We start from the raw sequence: 20879 nt of genomic DNA on the forward strand, positions 1-20879 counted from the left end.
GAGACTGAGAAATAATATTTCATTTATGGATGATGTGTCAAGGTGCATTCTGCTGTCATATGTAACTAATTAGAACAAACAAACAAACAACAAAAAACCCACCAGCAGAACAGGGTGTGGTGTCCCATGCCTGCAATCCTAGCTAGTTGGGAAGCTGAGGCAGGAGGATTGGCAGTTTGAGGTCAGCCTGGTTACCTAAACACTGTCTCAAAATAAAATTTAAAAACGGACTGAGGATGTAGCTCAGAAGTAGAGTGCTTGCTTAGCACCTGGGTTCAATTGCCAGTTCTGAAAAAGAAAAAAAAAAAAAAAAACACAACCCAACAATAAACAAAAAAAAGCCCAAAGCACCACCAAGAGAGTCTTAAAATTATATAACACATCCAGAGGCACATAAAAATAGATTTTTACAATTTACAAACTGTCATAGCTGGAAAAAGATTTATTGATATTTCTAAATTTTTCTGCCCTCTTTTTCCTTCTGTCTGATCCAAAATAAATTATTTGGCTGTATATATAGACACTGTCATAAGTTCTTTATTGTTATTTATGTCCTCAAAATGTCATTCCTTTAGAGTTAAACCTGGGCTCATTTGAGTTCCTTCTTACAGTAAATATAGAAGGTTGCAGTGAATCCATGACTATAAACCATAAGCCTAAATTATAATACAGATGCACAAATAAGATTGTGGATGATCCTACCGCTAAACATAGTCAATGGTTGGAAGAGGCGTTTATTATGAAAACAGCGGATTTATTTAAAGCCGTTGGAAGCCAGTTTTATTCTCTGCTCTTTGTCCATTTGGTTTGGAAGTCTCTTTGCAATACCATAATTTTCACTCCTTTTCACAAATACAGCCCTGCATTGACACTGCCCCCTCACTCTTTCCTTATTTCACATTTTCCGGGCATTTCCTGCCAAGCCACATTGACTAATTTTTTTTTTTTTCATAGAAAATTCCAGCCAGCCATCTCCTGGATTTCATTACAATAAGTCCCCTTAGGCACCATCACAGCTCTTTTGAGTCACTTTCTCTTTGAACTATGTAGGAGTAACTCGGAGTCGAAGGTTCTGGAAACCAAGGGTATTCCTTATGTAATAGATCAAACCAACACTAAGGTACCACCAATCACTGGCACTGGTATGTATAACATAAGGGAACAGTCTTCAATGTTCCCACCACCCATTTTTTTTTTTTTTTAATCATTATGTGTTTAGAAATTTCTACTGAGGACTAAAGATTTAGAGAAAGAAAAATGTTTTGTAACTTATTTGAGCTAGTTCACGGCACATAGCTTTTTTTTTTTTTTTTTCTCTGTGAGAGATGATGTGTTTAGGGAGGTGAGGTAATGATAACCTCATGAAATTGGAAACTTGAAAAAGAATTGGAAGATAGCCCTGCAAAGTCTTTAATGTACTGTAGAGTATGAACTTGGGACCAAGGAGGATGATAAGTCATTATCAATGATTGATCTGTGACACTGAGACTTTTTTTCAAATGACTCATTCCAGACTAGGGAGAGAGTCTGCCAACTGGTGAACTGTTCAGTGAATGATCGAGCTCATGAGCTTTAGAAATACCAGCCCCTCATGTTGTTGTGTTCCCAGTGCCGTGGTACCAGGGGACTTTGGAGAAAATGGGGTCTTCATAGTACAGAGCTTCTTGCAGCACCCCACTGTGGGGACAGCCCACAGCAGTGCTGGGATGCCTGGCCCTGGGTCAGGGTCAGAGTCTGACGGAACCACCCTGTCTTCCCAGGACCCTCAGATCCAGGGATGCCCAGTCCTGGCTGGCCCCTTCTACCACCTCAAGGCTCTTCTAAGGATTTAACTGGGTGTGAAAACAAAAATTATAATTCCCCTAATAATTTTTCTAGGAAAACACTAATGCATATTGAATATGAAAAAATAAAATCCAGTAGCATATGCCTTGAATTTTCTTTAATTTGCTGTTGGTTGGTTGGTTGCTTCATTTTGCAAAATGCCCCAGTGCCATTCTTCAATGGAGGTGGAGGAGCGTCCTCTCTCACTTATCTTACAGTGGAGATGCTAAAGCCAGCTCCTGGGAGTGAAACCTCAGCTCCTTTCTTTGCTTCTTGAATAACTCCCTTAAATTTTCTGTACTCCCGTTTCTTCCTCTGTAAAATAGGACTGATCAAAAATTCTCTTTCATAAGGATGTCATGAGAAAAAAAGATGACATATACAAAATGCTTAAAATAATTCCCGATGGAGCTGGGTGTGGTGGCACACACCTGTAATCCCAGGGAAGCTGAGGCAGGAGGATTGCAAATTTGAGGCCAGTCTCAGCAACTTAGCAAGGCCCTAAGAACTTAGTGAGACCTGTCTCAAAAAAATAAATAAATAAATAGGATTAGGGATATGGCTCAGTGGAAAATTACCTCTGGGCTCAATCCTTGGTACAAAACAAAAACAAAAACAAACATATAATTTAATGTTAAACTATATTATAAGATACATTTATATCCCCTAACATTTTTATGAGTTTTAAATATAAAGACTTTATCTGGCATTTACCTTGCTGAAAGATATAGGTAGTCCAGCTTCATTGTATTGTAAATGAGTATACAATTGAGCTATAGTTTAACAACCCATTTGAGCTTTGGTTTTATAATGCAGTTATAATTTTATAATATAAATTCCCATATGTTCTTGGATTTATTCCCAGTATTTCATTGCTCAATAGATTGGTCTGTATATCATCTTTCTGCGTGGATATTTACATACAGTTCTAAATTTCTCTAATTATAGCTTTATAATATCCTCTATTCTTTTTTACTTAAATTTCTTCCAATTAGTTATATATAATAGTAGAATGCATTTTGACACATCATACATAAATGGAATATAACTTCTCATTCTTCTGGTTGTACATAATGTGGAATTATACCTTGTGTGTAGTCATATAAGCACATAGGGTAATAATGTCTGATTCATTCTATCATCCTTTTTACCCCCCTAGCCCTTTCCCTCCCTTCACTCCCCTCTACTTAATCCAAAGTACCTCTATTTTTTCCTAGCCCCCATCATTATTAGCATCCACATATCAGAGAAAACATTCATCCCTTGTTTTGGGGGGGACATTGGCTTATTTCACATAGCCTGATATTCTCCAGCACCATCTATTTACCTGCAAATGCCATAATTTCATTCTTCTTTAAGGCTGAGTGATGTTCCATTGTGTATATATGCCACATTTTCTTTATCCATTCATCTACTGAACAACACCTAAATTTGTTCTATAATTTGGCTGTTGTGAATTGAGCTGCTATATACATTGATGTGCTTGCATCACTGTAATATGCTGATTTTAAGTTCTTTGGTATAAACCTAGGGGTGAAATAGCTGCGTCAAATGGTGGTTCCATTTCAAGTTTTCTGACAATTTCCATACTGCTTTCATAGTGATTGCACCAATTTGTAGTTCCACCAGCAATGTAAGAGTGTACCTTTTCCTCCACATCCTTGCTAATACTTACTGTTGCTTCTACTTTTGATAATTGCCACTCTGGCTGGAGTGAGATGAAATCTTAGAGTAGTTTTGATTCACATTTCTTAAATTGCTAAAGGTGTTGAACATTTTTTCATGTATTTGTTGATTGGCTGTATTTCTTCTTCTGTGAAGTGTCTGTTTAGTTCCTTAGCCCATTTATTGTTGGGTTATTTGGTTTGTTGGTGTTAAGTCTTTTGAGTTCTTTATATATCCTGGAGATCAGTGCTCATCTGAGGTGTGTGTGGTAAAGAGTTTCTCACATTCTATAGGTTCTCTTTTCGTATTATTAGTTGTTTCCTTTGCTGAGAAGAAGCTTTTTAGTGTAAATCCATTTTATTTATTAATTCTTGATTTTACTTCTTGCTCTTTAGGAATCTTGTTGAGGAAGTTAGGACTTAAGCCAACATGATAAAGATTTGAGTGTACATTTTTTTTTCTGTTAGTCACAGGGTCTCTATTGTAGGGCCTAAGTCTTTGATCCACTTTGAGTTGAGTTTGATGCAGGATAAGAGATAGGGGTTTAATTTCATTTTGCTACATATGGATTTCCAGTTTTCGCAACATCATTTTTGAAGAGGCTATCTTTTCTCCAATGTATGTTTTTGGCACCTTTGTCTAATATGAGATAAACATATTTATGTGGGTTTGTCTCTGTGTCTTCTATTCTGTGCCATTGGTCTCAATGTCTTTTTTGTTGCCAATACCATGCAAATTTTGTTACTATAGCTCTGTAGTATAGTTTAAGGTTTGGTATTGTGATGCCTCCTGCTTCACTTTTCTTACTAAGGATTGCTTTGGCTATTCTGGGTCTCTTTTTTTTTCCAAATGAATTTCATATTGTTTTTTCCAGTTCTATGAAGAATGTCATTGGAATTTTAATAGGAATTGAATTTAATCTGTAAAAAACTTGTAGTTGTATGGCATTTTGACAACATTAATTCTGCCTATCCAAGAGCATGAGAGATATTTCCATCTCCATAAGGCCTTCTTCAATTTCTCTCTTATATGTTCTGTAGTTTTCACTGTAAAGGTGTTTCACCTCTTTTGTTAGATTCCTTCCCAAGTATTTTATTTTTTTAAGGCTATTATGAATGGAGTAATTTTCCTAATTTCTCTTTTAGTTCATTCAGCGCTGATATATAGAAATGTATTTGATTTGGGGGTGTTGGTTTTATAACCTGCTATTTTGCTGAACTCATTTACTAGTTTTAGAAGTTTTCTGGTGGAATTTTGGGTGTCTTATAAATATAGAATTTTGTCTTTGGCAAATAGTGATAGTTTGAGTTTTTCTTTTCCTACTCATATCCCTTTAATGTCTTTCATCTGTCTAATTACTCTATCTAGAGTTTCCAGGACTAGGTTGAATAGAAGTGGTAAAAGAGGGTATCCTTGTCTTGTTCAAGGTTTAGAGGAAATGCTTTCAATTTTCTTCCCTTTAAAATAATGTTGGCATTGGATTTAGCATAGATAGCTTTTATAATGTTGAGGTTTGTTCCTACTATCCCTCATTTTTCTAGTGTTTTGAACATGAAAGTGTGCTGTATTTTGCTGAATGCTTTTTCTGCTTTTATTGAGATAATCATATGATTCTTGTCTTTAAGTCTATTGATGTGATATATTACATTTATTTATATCCATATGTTGAACCAATCCTGCATCCCTGGGATGAACCCACTTGATCATGGTGCCCTAACTTTTTAATATGTTTTGTATGCAATTTGCAAGAATTCTGTTGAGAATTTTTTCATCTATGTTCATCAGGAATATTGGTCTGAAATTTTCTTTCCTTGAGGTGTCTTTGGTTTTGGTATCAATGTGATACTAACATTGTAGAATGAGTTTGGAAGGGCTCTCTCCTTTTCTATTTCATGGATGGTGGAGTATTGGTGTTAATTCTTCCTTGAATGTCTTGTAGAACTCAGTTGAGAATCCATCTGGTCCCAAGCTTTTCTTGTTGGTGGCTTTTAATGGCATACTCCCTTTCCTTGCTTGAAAGTGATCTGTTTAAATTGTGTATGTCCTCCTGATTCAGTTTGCATAGATCATGTCTCCAGAAACTTGTTGATATCTTTGAGATTTTCTATTTCATTTGAGTATAAATTTTTAAAATAGTTCCTAAGTGTCTTCTGTATTTCAGTAGCGTCTATTGTGATATTTCCTTTTTCATCACAAATTTTAGTAATTTGAGTTTTCTCCTTCCTTCTCTTTATTAGCATGGCTAAGGGTCTGTCAATTTTATTTATTTTTTCAAAGAAACAACTTTTGGTGTTGTTTCTTTTGTTTCAATTTCATTGATTTCAGCTCTGATTTTATTTCTTGACTTCTACTGCTTTTGGTGTTGATTGGTTCTTCTTTTGCTAGGGCTTTGAGATGTAATTTTTGGTCACTTATTCATTGACTTTCTATTCTTTTAATGAATGAGATCAATGCAATAAACTTTCTTCTTTACACTACTTTCAGAGTGTCCCAGAGATTTTTGATATTTGTATTGGTGTTCTCATTCACTTTTTTTAATTTCATCCTTGATTTATTCTGCTATCCACTCATCATTCAATAGCATACTATTTTACTCTCCAGATGTTGGAGTACTTTTTATTTCTAATTTTTTTGTTGATTTCTAACTTCATTCCATTATAATCTGATAGAATGCAGGGTAGTATCTCCATTTTTTTATTTTTCTGAGAGTTGCTTTGTGGCATAAGATTTGGTCTATTTTAAGAAAGAATCCATATGTTGCTGAGACTAAAGTGTATTAGCTTGTTGATTAATGAAATATTCTATATATGTCTCTCAAGTCTAAATTAATGATTATATTATTTAGTTCTATAGTTTCTTTGTTTAGCTTTTGTTTGGAATATCTACCCAGTGAAAGAGGTGTGTTAAAGTCACTCAGTATTATTGTGTTGTGCTCTCTTTGATTCTTGAAATTGAGAAAGGTTTGTTTAATGTATATAGATGCTCCATTGTTTGAGGCATAAATATTTATGATTGTTATGTCTTGATGATGTATAATTCCATTAAGCAATATGAAACATCCTTTTTTTATCCCTTCTGACTAACTTTGGCTTGAAATTCACTGTGTCTGAAATGAGAATGGAAACTCCTGCTTGTTTATGCAAGCCTTATGAGTGATATATTTTCTCCCGTCCTTTTACTTTCAGTCTATACATGTTTTTGCCTCTGAGATAAGTGTCTTGTAAATAGCATATTGTTGGGTCTTGGTTTAAAATCCAATTTTTCAGTCTATGTCTTTTGATTGAAGAGTTTAAGCCCTTAACATTCAGGGTTATTATTGAGATATGATAATGTATTCCTGGTCATGTGGGGTTATTTATAGTTTCTAATTTGAATTAGTTTCTCCTTTGATTGGCTAATCCTTCAGTGTAGTTTCCCCCTTTGCTGGTTTTTACTTTATTTTTTTTTATTTCCTCCTAATGGAATATTTTGTTGAGAATGTTGTATAGTGTAAACTTTCTACTTGTGAATTCTTTTAACTTTTAGTTATCATGGAGGTTTTTATTTCATCTTCAAATCTGAAGCTTAATTTTGATGGATATAAAATTCTTGGTTGGTATCCATTTTCTTTCAGAGCTTAGTATATGTTGTTCTAGGACCTTCTAGTTTTGAGGGTCTGGGTTGAGAAATCAGCTGAGAACCTAACTGGTCTCCTTCTATATGTAATCTGATACTTTTCTCTCATGGCCTTAATATGTATGCTAGGCATTCTCATTATAATGTGCCTTGGTGTCTGTTGTAATTTTGTACATTTGGGGTTCTATAAGCTTCTTTTATTTGATTTTACATTTCATTCTTCAAGTTTGAGAAATTTTCTGATATTATTCTTTTGAAAAGATTGTGCATAACATTTGGTTTGTATCTCCTTGCATTATTTTATCCTGACAAGTCTTAAATTTTGTCTTTTCATATTATTCCACAATTCTTGGATGTTCTGTTCATGGTTTCTTATCATCTTCTCTGTACAATTAACTTTATTGTCAAGAATATATATTTTGTCTTCATTGTCTGAGGATCTGTGTTCCAAGTGGTCTAGTCTGTTGGTGATAGTTTCCATTGAAGTTTTAATTTGGTTTACTAATTACTTCATTTTAAGGATTTCTGCTTGATTTCTTTTCATAGTCTCTATCTCTTTATTGGAGTGATCTTTCACCTCTTAAAATTTATCTCTGATTTTACTCCTTACATCAGCCTTTATGTCACAAACCTGTTTAACTATGTAAATTCTGGCCTCCTTCTCTGATATTTCTTCTACTGTGTTGTCAATGGATTCTATTATTGAAGCATCGTGGTTTGTTTGGGGCACTTTGTTTCCTTGTTTCTTCATGTGTTTGTGTATCATCTCATCTAGCTGTGTAGATCTGAGGTAGTACGTTTCTACCCTGTAGACTTGTAATGTCCCTGAAGGCTTCTTGTATCTCAACTTTAAGAAAGAGATCAATATTAACATGCAAACAATGCAAACAATATATAGCCTACACAATGCAAACAATATATAGCCCTAAACCAAGTTTCTCTCATAAAGATATCTAGAGTTTTCTCCTGATAAACAGAAATGATGTGTTCAATTATTGTCTATAATATAAATAGTAGGTTTATAAAAGTGTTTGCAGTTTCTAATGGTGGACAAAGAGAGAACAAGAGTGGTGTAGGATGTGATGTTTATGAGGAAGGAGAAGAAAGATAGAAGTAAAAAATTATAGGAATAGTAAAAGTGGAATAAATTGATGTTGTCTGTTATCAGGCAAAAAAGAGAGAAAGAGAATCTAGGGAAACAGATAATTGAGAGAAAAGATATATATCAAATAAAAAATTAAACATATAAAAATGCATACACAATGAAACTGTAATATACTATTCAGACATCCCAGTCCTCAATAAACTGATGCATGAAAAATACTTGGTTGCAAAAATGGTGGACAGGTGAGAGAGGCAAAAGAAAAGAAGAGGAAAAAAATCTTGAAGCAAAATTGAATAATTGTTCCATTGGAGTTCAAAGGTTTCTCAGTTTCCCTTATCAGCTGATAGGTGGGTAACTTTGGAGTTTGCTGGTAGCTCCACCCTCAGGATGGTAAGGGTAGACAGAGTGGAAGAGTTAGTCATGGAGGCAGGATATAGCAATTGCCAGTCCGTGTTGGAAGTCTGAACCTCAGAAATCTCCTTTGAGTCCCACTTGTGTGATGTAGGAGTCTCCTCTTAGCCCCTTATGTCACCTGCAGAATCCACAATTCCTGATCTCTGATTTAGTCTCCAAGCTCAATCTCTTCTCTCCTGCCCCTGCCCTTTCAAATTCTTGGTCAGCTATTTTCTCTCCCAGACAGTCCTAAGGCATAAGCCGGGGACCTGTGTGCTTGTTGGAGAGCTGTTCTGTATAAGATGGATGAGAAAAAAGTGCTGAGATCTGTGGGCTGGCCATGTAGCTGTGAATGCTGGGTTGGGTTGATAGCTAGGGAGGGGGTGAGAAACTTGGGATCGGGGAGCTGGAGGGCCCTGTTGGGTCTGTACTGATAACTGACCTGGCAGGATCAGTGGGTACCACATTGGGCAGGGATTCAGGGACCAGGCTGTACTGGGCCCCAGCAAGTGCTGGCTTGAGTGGGCCCAGGAACCCAGTGACTACCGGATCAGCTGGCTGAGAGAGTCCAGAGAAAGATGCCCTAACACCCTCTTCCAATCTTCCGACCCAGCTGTAGTCAGCCCTATCCATCCCTGTGCACTTCTAGGCTCATGGAGCTGGTGGATATGGTGGCAAACTTGTAGGCATCCTGATATCTGACCTCCAGGACCCAGCCAGTGTCCCAGGATGGAGGCTCTTGAGTCTCCAGATGGCCATGGTGGTAGAGGTGGTGTCCTAGAATGGAAGTGGCTATGTTCAGAGATGGGGCAGCAGGTAGTGGTATGGCAGTGGTGGGGGGCACAGCCGTGATGGTCGAATGTCCTCCTATTGTTTATTTAGGTTTATAATCCTAGTTATTTTTCTTTTTGCAAATTTCTCTGGTCCTTTTGCACATGTAGTCTTTAGTTTTAGCTTACCTTTTGGTTTTAGATTGGGATCACATAAAGCTAGAGGGCCACTTTAAGGAAAATTGAGAGATTAGATAGTAAAATCAGCCATTGAGAGAGGGAGGAAAATGACTGGAAGGAAAGAGAGAAGCAGTGTGACATTATAAGATGAAGAGGAGCTAAAGAGAAGAGGTGTGGGGTATGTTAGGCCACTCAGCTGAGACTGAAGTGTGATAACTACATGATTATTTACTGCTGCTAAGCATACTACAGATACTAAACAATTAGAAATATAAAATTTCAGAACTAGGTGATACAAGAGATATGCCTAGCCCAGTTTGCTCATTTTACAAGTGTAGAAGAAATTGAGGCCTGGAGAACCTAGGGAATGTGAAAGTTTATACAGATAATTAGTAGTAAAATTAAGATTAAATGCTCTCAGTCCAAATAAGATCTGGTTATGAAAACTTGAGTATGTAAATTAAAGAAAAATGACACTAAACTGAGTGGTATGAAATGACGGAGTGCAATAGTATACAATGCTATGAGTAGACAGAGGGACCTGGGAGTGATGCTCAGTGTCCATCATTTTTACCCCCTACTTCTGCTTGCATTTTATAGACAGGAATTGAGGCATGTTGGGGGAAGGAAGAGTATTGCATTTGTGAGCATTGGTAAATCACTTCATTATTAGGAAACTTTCTGAAAAATGTAATAAAAAGATGACTTCCCAAGATAAGTCAATGCCAGAAGATGAAGAGATGAAAGAGATGGGAAGTGAAGAGGTGGGAAAGGAAATCAGACAATAGGAGTCAGTGCCATGGACACTTCTGGCTCCTAGCAGAAGCTGGTGCTGTGTATACAGTTGAAAATGCTGACCAGAGTTGTTCTCACTACCCTTCTGCCATGTGAGCCTGACTTGGTCGATGGCAATGAAAACTAAAAAAGATGTAAATGTTGGGCTAATTATTCTGCAAAGTAAGATGAATTCAGTATTTCATTGTTTGCTCTTTGTTTTTAAGTCATTTTCATCCTAATATGGATTTTTGCCTAAACCCAATTTACTGGCTCTACTACCTGTATTTTTAAAAAGGGAAGAGCTGCTGCTTTGTTCTAAGTCAGAAAATTAGTTGAAATCTAAGTCACCCATACTCAAGTTCATAAAGCAAAACCAGAATCCATGGGAAATGGACAGTTTGTAACAATGGTTTTTGAATGTGAGGTTCTCAGGTTGTTTAACATTTGTTCAGCGCTGACACTCTGGTTGAATCAACACAGTTGATATAAATTCAATGACATGTGGATTTTTATTTAAAGTAGAAATTAGAAGACAGTCCTCTGTAATTCCTTAAACCCTTTAATTCACTTTCAGAAACAATGTTAAGAGTTTTTAAAGTGGTATTTCACAAGAAAGGAAGTTTCAACTTATTAGTTGAAACTTTTAGCACATTTGGCAGGTGACATTAGCCCCAGAGAGGTGCCTGCTTTGAGGGCTACTATTACGGTTTGAATGTTTTGTTCCCACCAAAACTCATGTTGAGGTTCAATTTCTCAGTGCAGCTGTGGGGAGAAGTGGGGTTTTGAGTCATGGGAGCAGAGCCTTCATGAACAGATCAACACTCTCTCGCAGGAGTGAGTTCTTCCTTTCCAGGGACTCTAAGGTTGCCTCCAGATCTGGTTGTTATAAAACAAGTCTACCCTTTATGTTGTGTTTTTTCCCAACAGGACCACCTGACCTTCTGCTTCTTCACCGTGCATAGGGCAGCGTGAGGCTCTCTCATGAAGCTGAGCAAATGTGGCTGCCTGACCCCAGACTTCCAGTCTCCTGAACTGGGAGCTAAAAACACTGCTGTTCTTATTAATTACCCATTTTCAGGTATTCTGTTATTATTAACAGAAAATGGGATAAGGCAAGGATCCAGTGTGTCTTTTCAAAGCTATTCTTTCTATCCAGTGTCTCTGCTTTCAAAATGAGAGATAATATCTCCAACATTGTTCACTTGTGGCCATTTCTTGATATAGGCTAAAATTAAACTTTGTGTTCATATGTATGTTTGACTCTGTAGGTACAAATTCTTCACTAATAAGGGCATCTTTGGCTTAAGCAAGAAAAAAAATTCCATAGAAAAGCCATATTAAAATCTCCTTATTTGGGGTTGGGGCTGTGGCTCAGTGGTAGAGCACTTGCCTAGCACGTGTGAGGCACGGTGTTTGATCCTCAGCATCACATATAAATAAATAATTTTTAAAAAAGGTCCATTGACAACTAATTTTCTTTTAATTCTCCTTATTTGCCAGTTCTTTACTATGTGAAGAGTATATTGGAATAGCCTCTCATTAACCATAGTCTCTGCCCAAGGGCAGTTACTGGAGATGGGCATGGGGTAGATAGGGTAAAGGATAGATCATCAAGAAAAAGACAAAGTTTTGTTGTTGTTTTTGCTATTGGGAAAAATTAATTTTTTAAGTAGGTATTTAATCCTATCCTCGAGGTCAAAGGAATGAAAAAAGTAGTCTTTCACTCCATGAATTTCACAAGGAAAGTCCCGATAAAAAACAAATCACCAAAATTCATAAAGATCAAAAGTAGAATGGTGGCTGCCAAGTGCTGAGGATAGAGGGAGAATGGGGAGTTGGTATTGAATGCATAGAAAGAGTCACTCTGGGAAGACGAAAACTTCAGAGACAGATAGTGGTGGTGGTTTCAGAACAATGTGGATGTACTTAGTGCCCCTGGACTGTGCACTTAAAAATGGTCAAGATGGTAAATTTAATGTTTTCTTTATTTTTCTACTATTAAAAATTAATAAGTGAAAATCACATATCCTCATCCCTATTGGCAATACATGTTATATTTACATAGTAGCAAAACATAAAACATCAGACTATTATCCTGTCATTCATGTGGCCAAATTCTGATCCACTCACTCAGCAGACACATAAACATTGCTCTATGGAAGAGCATTGGAAGATTACAATAAAAATTTGCCAGTTTCTTGCTGATATTTTCTCAACACTCTGAGATTGTATTTGGCATTCACAGATGTTAGCCATATATACTCTGTACAAAACATGGTATAGCAGCAAGGAATGTAGACTTTGGATTCAGTCTGAGCTCTGTGAAACTATTTACTCAGAGCATGTCTCACAACCTATCTAAGCTTCTTTGGTAATCCTCTCAAGCACATGCTTGAACCTCTTCCACCTAGTGACCTCTCCAAGTGGCCTTTTCATAGCATGATTGACAATGTAGGCTCCAGAGCCCAAACAACTTGTTCTCCATCTCAGATCCAGCAGTTACAAACTGTGGGATCTTGGGCAAGTTATATATTATCACGTGCCTTGTTTTGATCATCTGTAATCAGGTAGTAGTAGCTGCTGTCTCTGAAGGATTTGTTATAAATGCATTAACATTTGTTAAGTGCTTGGAGGAGTGTCCCGCACATAGTAGGTGCTTCCAGGGTATGTGCTAATAAATAACTTTCACATCGCTCCCAACTCTTCCTGTTCTTTTCTGCTTCTCTCTTTCTCTGTAATATGTTCAACATGCTTATTCTCTGGAATTCTCTAATTCCAACAAAAACATCATATTATATTAGAGCCCTAAAGTTGTTCTTAAACTTTCATTTTATCATTTTCATTGTCCATTATTTGGTCCGTCAATTTTGACCCTCTGTGCAGCCCATCCGTTTTTCAATTCCCTTGCCACAACTTCAGCTCTACAAATCTCATGTCTTTGTTACCATCACCTGCTTTGTTCCACTCCTCCTTCAGTCTCTCACCTTCATGACCACCATACTTACATTTATTTCTTTTTTTTTCCTTTTTTTTTATTGGTTGTTCAAAACATTACAAAGCTCTTGACATATCATATTTCATACATTAGATTCAAGTGGGTTATGAACTCCCATTTTTACCCCAAATACAGAGTGCAGAATCACATTGGTTACACATCCACATTTTTACATAATGCCATATTAGTAACTGTTGTATTCTGCTACCTTTCCTATCCTCTACTATCCCCGCTCCCCTCCCCTCCCATCTTCTCTTTCTACCCCATCTACTGTAATTCATTTCTCTCCTTGTTTTTTTTCCCCATTCCCCTCACAACCTCTTATATGTAATTTTGTATAACAATGAGGGTCTCCTTCCATTTCCATGCAATTTCCCTTTTCTCTCCCTTTCCCTCCCACCTCATGTCTCTGTTTAATGTTAATATTTTCCTCCTGCTCTTCCTCCCTGCTCTGTTCTTAGTTGCTCTCATTATATCAAAGAAGACATTTGGCATTTGTTTTTTAGGGATTGGCTAGCTTCACTTAGCATAATCTGCTCTAATGCCATCCATTTCCCTGCAAATTCCATGATTTTGTCATTTTTTAGTGCAGAGTAGCACTCCATTGTGTATAAATGCCACATTTTTTTTTATCCATTCATCTATTGAAGGGCATCTGGGTTGGTTCCACAGTCTAGCTATTGTGAATTGTGCTGCTATGAACATCGATGTGGCAGTATCCCTGTAGTACACTCTTTAAAGTCTTCAGGGAATAGTCTGAGAAGGGCAATACCTGAGTCAAATGGTGATTCCATTCCCAGCTTTCCCAGGAATCTCCATACTGCTTTCCAAATTGACCGCACCAATTTGCAGTCCCACCAGCAATGTACAAGAATACCCTTTTCCCCACATCCTCTCCAGCACTTGTTGTTGTTTGACTTCAGAATGGCTGCCAATCTTACTGGAGTGAGATGGTATCTTAGGGTGGTTTTGATTTGCATTTCTCTGACTGCTAGAGATGGTGAGCATTTTTTCATGTACTTGTGGAAGAAAAGGAGTACATTTATTTCTTACATAATATTTTAAAAAGTTATTTTATTAACAGAATCTGGGAGACCATGCAATAGACTTCGAATTGTCTTTAAAATAAAACTAACTGAATGACGTAAATGAAGAATGACATGTTCAGTGTATGCTTTAAAAATTCACTCTGTGTGTTGTGTGGGGAATAGAATTAAGGGACCAAGATGAGGCACAGGCCAGCTGAAGGCTAGATGAAAGAAGGTGTCAGTGGAGGTAGACAGAGGCTAGCAGTTTAGAGATAGCTTCAGAGTCACGTAATAAACAGGGACAATGCAGTACCCATAAATATTTCATGATTGATTGAGTAAAGAAGGGCATCTGAATGATTTGCAAAATTGTATGCAAATACATTTTTTTCAGTCCCTGGACTGTCTTACAGAAAGTATCAGCTAAAATAGTAAACATTTATATTCATGTATGGTGTTCAGTGTCCATCAGTATCCCAGGAAGAATGGTTCCAGAACTCACCACAGATACAAAAATCCTTCGATACTCAAATTCCTTATGTAAAATGATATAGTATTTACACATGATCTATGCATATTTTTCATACCCTTTAAATCATTACTACATTACTCATAATGCTTAATACAATGTAAGTACTATGCAAATAGATGCTGTGCTATATTTTTTAGGGAATAATGATAAGAAAAAAGTCTATACATATTTAATGCAAACTCAATTCATTTTCTGAATAGTTTCATTCTGAGGTCAGTTGAGCCTACAGACTTAGAAATCCATGGATAAAGGAGGCCCAACCGTATGCGTCTTAAGTTAGCACAGTTAACTTATTTCTGTATTGTTTCCCTCTTTGCTTCCCCTTTTGTGAGAAAAACACTTTCCAAAGAATGCTAGAACTTCCAAGCCAGATTAAGTTGAGGAGAAAGTTTACTGTAAAGATACAATGCCAACTGTGATACATGAAAAAAAACCCTGCAGAAATCTACTTGCAAAAACTGATGTTTAGGCTTCTTCTTTGGGGAGATTTCCATGTGCAGATATAATCGAACAGAAAAAAATGTCTTTATCCATGGTGGGCGCAGAAAGGCCATTCAATCTCTTGTCAGCCGATGAAGGTGTGACTTCGAAGCTCTTCAGAGAGAACTTCACACTGAGGACCCTGGTGGTCCTGCATGTTGGTGTGGAGACACCCTTTTCACAGTCATTTTCAAACAAAACCACTCTGGAGCCATTGGATTTCCAACGATCTCTGTTCATTCTCTTGCCTCATTTAAAAGGAGCAACCCCATCTCTGCCACATTCAAGCCTTTATTATTTGTCTCCCAGTTTTTAGGTGATAAAAAAAGGACATTGTTGTCAATGCACCATGGGTTATTTTCCACCCATAGGTTCTTCATTTTCCACATTTTATTTTACCATGCCACTACCCTTGTTCACCCACATACACTTTACTCTGTGATCCATCAGCTTGGGGTTATGGACTGGTGATAACTCAGGATTTAATTCTGAGCAATTCATGTAGAAATGATTTGTCTTTGTTCAGACAATGATGATACACTGTGAACCTCTGCAATAGGAATCACCATAGAGGATTCATAGTTTTCTAAGCTACTTTCACTTTTATTTATTTATTTTTTTAATTTTTTTTTTAATTTTTATTGTTGGTTGTTCAAAACATTACATAGTTCTTGATATATCACATTTCACACTTTGATTCAAGTGGGTCATGAACTCCCATTTTTACCCCGTATACAGATTGCAGAATCACATCGATTACACATCCACTGATTTACATATTGCCATACTAGTGCTACTTTCACTTTTAAGGAGCATGGCAGTTACTAATGGGAGAGAGGACCACCTGTCTGCTACCACAGACAGGTATAAATTCTCTCCTCCAGAAGTCCAAAATGAGCAAGATTGGTGGGGGAATTGAATCCACATTTCATGGAGGGATTTAAACAAAGCCATGAAAAACAAGAACATGCAGAGATGAGAACTGTGGAGAGGAAATGAATGTGAGACATAATGGGCACAGAAGATTATACATCGCCCCATACAGTTTCCTAGGTCTACTGGGTCTATTAAAGGCATATTTCTTTGGTTAGTGATGCACTTTATGATCAGGTTTTATTCCCAGGCCCCGGGAGAAGAACTTGGATGTAGAATGTTTCATACGCAGGGTGGTTATTCTGATTGAAGTGCTAGCTTTCTTATCAGTCCTGCTGCGTACATAAACATTGCATCAGGAATTTTCATCAGTGCATATACCCTCTGAGACTCTAGACATACAAAGCAAAGCTGCCGGGAGGATATTAAGACTCTTAAGTAGCGATGACAAAATAAACCTTTATTAACCTTCTTGATTAATAAATCTGACCTGGCATTTTACATGGCAGCACATCTTGATTTTGTGAGATGGTCTACCCACGGGAATCTACTGAAACTACACAGCAAAGAGTTTGTTCTGGTCTGCATTTGTGTATCCCATTTGTATGGACAAGGTGGACATGAAGGTGGAAATGAAATGAGAGGGAAAGTTCCTGTCAAACAGCAAGAAAGCTATCAAGAACTCTTCATTCTAGAGGTATACATTGGACTGGGAAATTTTTATTTTCCTTCATTTTTAAACACTTTGGTAAACATTGTATACTTTTACTTTTTTTTGAAAAATGAGAGGACTCGCTCTTTATAATCATGTTTATCTTGACTTTCAACCGCAGGGATAAGTCACTGTGTAGCCCTTTGAAATCCTCCAAAGGAGACCCAGGACTCTTCTACATTTAGTAACTCATTGCTAAGTGTACTCCTACATCAATCCCGTGGTGAACATTAATGATGAAAGATAAATAAGTGATTGTAAGGTACTTCCCAACAAAGCCAAACAATGGAGATATTCACATCCAACACTTTTCCTGATCTCACCTGAGTAGGGAACACTATCACTCCACCTTCCAATTAGACATCCTGTTTTTTGCTTCTTAAGTTTGTAGCCTTGCTAAAAAGGCTGGGGCTCAGACTGGGGCTGCATCATTGGTCCCTTTTGTTTTGAGGCTTTTAGCTTCTTGAGCTAAGCAACTATTGATTTTTCAGGCTCTCCATTCAGCCACTGTGGAACTATCCTGCTTCTGATACTATAAGCCAATCTAATAAATCCCCCTTCATATACATATATTGAATTCAGCTAGATGTCCCTGAGAAGAGAGAGTGGGATTTGCCCTTTAAACAAAGAATAGGTGGTAAGGTTCACATCCCCATCTCAGGCCCTACAACTTGCCTATACCTTGATCTAGCCATATTGCATGGCATGGCTCCAGTGTTTAGTAAATATTCATTAACTACTTAAGTGGATAAATTCCTTAAATAAGGAGAAGACATATTCCTATGTCCTACAAAATAAGGTCCTTGAGGAGAAGATCAGAGTTTAATTTCATGATTTCCTTAGAACTTCTTTTCTATTATTCATCTTCATATGGCTCTACTTATAAATCACTAACCTAGGCCTGCATTCCTTTGATCAAGTATAGTGCCTGGCATGTAAATCCTGAGTAAATATTATGGGATGAATGAGTATGGGTTATACATGATTCTTTGACCTTACCTAAGAGTTGGATATTTCAGGACAAAAGACTATTTTTTTTTATAGAGGATCTTGTTAGTGGTCCAAGTATCACTCTGTAACAATTAGAACAAACACACAAATTTGAGAACATCTTACTCAAACGTAAGGATGAATACCTGTATTTCACAAAATCAAACTAGGAGGCTCTAGTCATCTCTTGTGCTTACTTCAGCATTTTAAGTGTAATATAATTTTTGTTTGTTGTTCAAAACTACCCTTCATTCAAAACTACCCTTCTTTACTCTGTTGTCCAGTTACTTTGCTAAATTCTGCAAGCCTAGATAAATCGCTAGAAGCTTCTGGATGGTAGTTTTCTCATCGGTCTATGGACAGAACCACCCTTCATAAAAGCATGCCTTTTGAGGTAGCTCATATATTCCATGGTTCAAAAGAAACTATAATAATGTTTAACTTAAGATTTTTTAGAGAAAATTGCATTTTATCGAGCAGGACTTCAAATCTAACTACTCAATAAATTTCTTTCTTTCTGCCCGCAAACTGTTTTTAGAATTCCATAGAAAAGTCTTAATAATGCAATTTGTTTTCACAGCAGTTCAGCTGGGTAGGATAACTGACCCTGGGGAGAAATAATTCTTGGTCCTCATTGCCTGGAGCAATGGGCTTCTGAGTCTTCGAACAGCCAGGTATAGTGGCTTTATTGGGTCACAAAAAAAGACCATAAATCCATTGCAGACATGGCCACATCTGCATTTTAGAAATGGGGTGGTTTATTTCTTAAAAGTTATTTTATTTAAAAAAATATAACTAAAATAGTCGTTTAAATATATTTCTCAATTTAAAATTATCTTTTGCAGGTATTAGAACTAAAAGTATAACACAGCAGTGTTTTTTATTCTTTTCATATGGATGAAAATATACATGTTTTCATGTAAATGCAGATGCTGGAATAATTTTCAGTCCAAAAGTCAAGACACCGGTGACATTATGATGCACGCTTGCTGAGGTGACCATTGCCCCAGTGGTCTGTGAACACCTCAAGGAGGAGGATTATAGGACATCAAGTACTTTAACTTCTGAGCCTACATGACAGAGTAGGTAACCAACAAGTGTTTGTTAAAATGAAAATAAAACAGTGAAATTTGGTGGCAAAATTTGGGATTTTTGAAAGGCTTTGTAATCATTTTTGAAACAGAATATTTATGAAAATGAGACATAAACAGAGAATTCAGGAAATCAACTTTTTTAAAAAAAGAGGCTTTGTATTAAAGGAATTGCTACATCTGCATTTTCTGAAAATCTTTTGGCACATAGGAAGCTCCATCTGACACCAGCTTGTGAGGGTCCTGTTGTTGTGGTAGTTTTGTTAATGGATCCAATGATGCTTTGGCTATTGATCCCTAGTCATGGTGACTTCCAAACGTGTTCCATTTATAACCAATTTTCTTACAACAATAGAAGCATATTATTTAATATAGAAACAGAAGTTTTAAAGAGATTGTATTTCTGCTTCCACCTTCAGATGAGCTCTACATTGTATCAGCCAATTTAAACCGAAAAATGCTTTTTTTGTCTGAGTACCTGTGGGAATGTATTTTAATGCATTTGCAAGAACACTTGAAATGCACTGATATTAAATTTATATGCATTTACTGTGCATTATTTGGAGAGCTTAGCCGACAAGTTTGGCAAATGTCATACAACCATTCCCAACCCAGTGAGAGCCTGGATCAATGTGGAAGTTTTAGTGAAATAGGATGATTCATTCTGGTCCGGTAGCTAGTAGAAATCTGGTGTTTTTTCCCAGCTTTTGGCAAAAGCCTGCAGACATAGAGAATGTTACCAGGGAGTAACACAGCCCAAATGGTAAACAGTAAAAATACTTATGGCAGTTCTCAGAATGGAGCTCCAGCCTGGAAATTTTGTCACCACAACCAGGTGGTAAATTCTATTTGGAGTGATGCACTTTATATCTCTTTTCCTGAAGTAATTATTAATAGTACTCATCATTTACTTCCAAAAGCATTTCAATTAGCATGATAAATTAGATGGTCACTCTAACTTTGGGAACTTGTTTTTTTTTTTTTTCTTTTTTTTGTATGAAGCTTTTGGGGGGCTATCTCTAGGAAAATTCCAGACTTAGAAAACTCACCATCCCTAGGTATCTCCAAAAATGTATAATTCTTATCTCTTGTGCAATGCATGTACATCACTTGGTTTTGTCCAATAAAAGTTCCTTCCTGAAGTTTTTGCTTTGGAGTGATCAATCAGACGGATGCACCACCGGTGGAAAGAAGTCCTGGTTTTCAGACCTCACAAAGTGACAGTGTGAGCTGGTAGTAACTGTAGTAGGTGGAGTTTCTTCATGGGGACTTGTTCTCACCATGACATTTAGATATGTTCTTGATACATTAACTTCAAAGATATTCCCAAGTCATCCCAACCATTCTGTGGTCTTTACTTATTTTCCCTGCTAAATAGCCATTCTGTTTCTATTGCTTATAATGAGAGATCTTGATTGAGACATGGTAAAACTTGAATATTCGAGTTCATAAAAAAAATTTCTACTGAATCTTTTAACTGTGGATTCACATGCAAAAGGAGCACTTTGATTTATAGAATTCTCTGAGCCAATCTCTTTCAACGATCACAAAGATCAACTTTCTGTGAAGAAGCGTCCTCATCATCTGTGTCAAAGTTGATCTTGAGTTATTCAAAGCTATCCTTTATTATTTTTAAAATGATCATCCAGTCCAACTGGTAATTCTTCTCCTTGGCTGTCAAATGGCAAGAAAGGTGTTTGGATTTCAAATTTGGAATTTCTTATCCTGGCTGCCTTATTGGCTTCACGATGTGTACAGAGAACTTTAGCACTCTATAATGCCCACTGTGACAATCAACCAGATGGTCTCATTTTCAATAATGTGACCTGAAAAGTGTTTAATTAGCTTT

The sequence above is a fragment of the Callospermophilus lateralis genome, chromosome 16 (assembly GCF_048772815.1).
Source record: "Callospermophilus lateralis isolate mCalLat2 chromosome 16, mCalLat2.hap1, whole genome shotgun sequence".
Taxonomy (NCBI): domain Eukaryota; kingdom Metazoa; phylum Chordata; class Mammalia; order Rodentia; family Sciuridae; genus Callospermophilus; species Callospermophilus lateralis.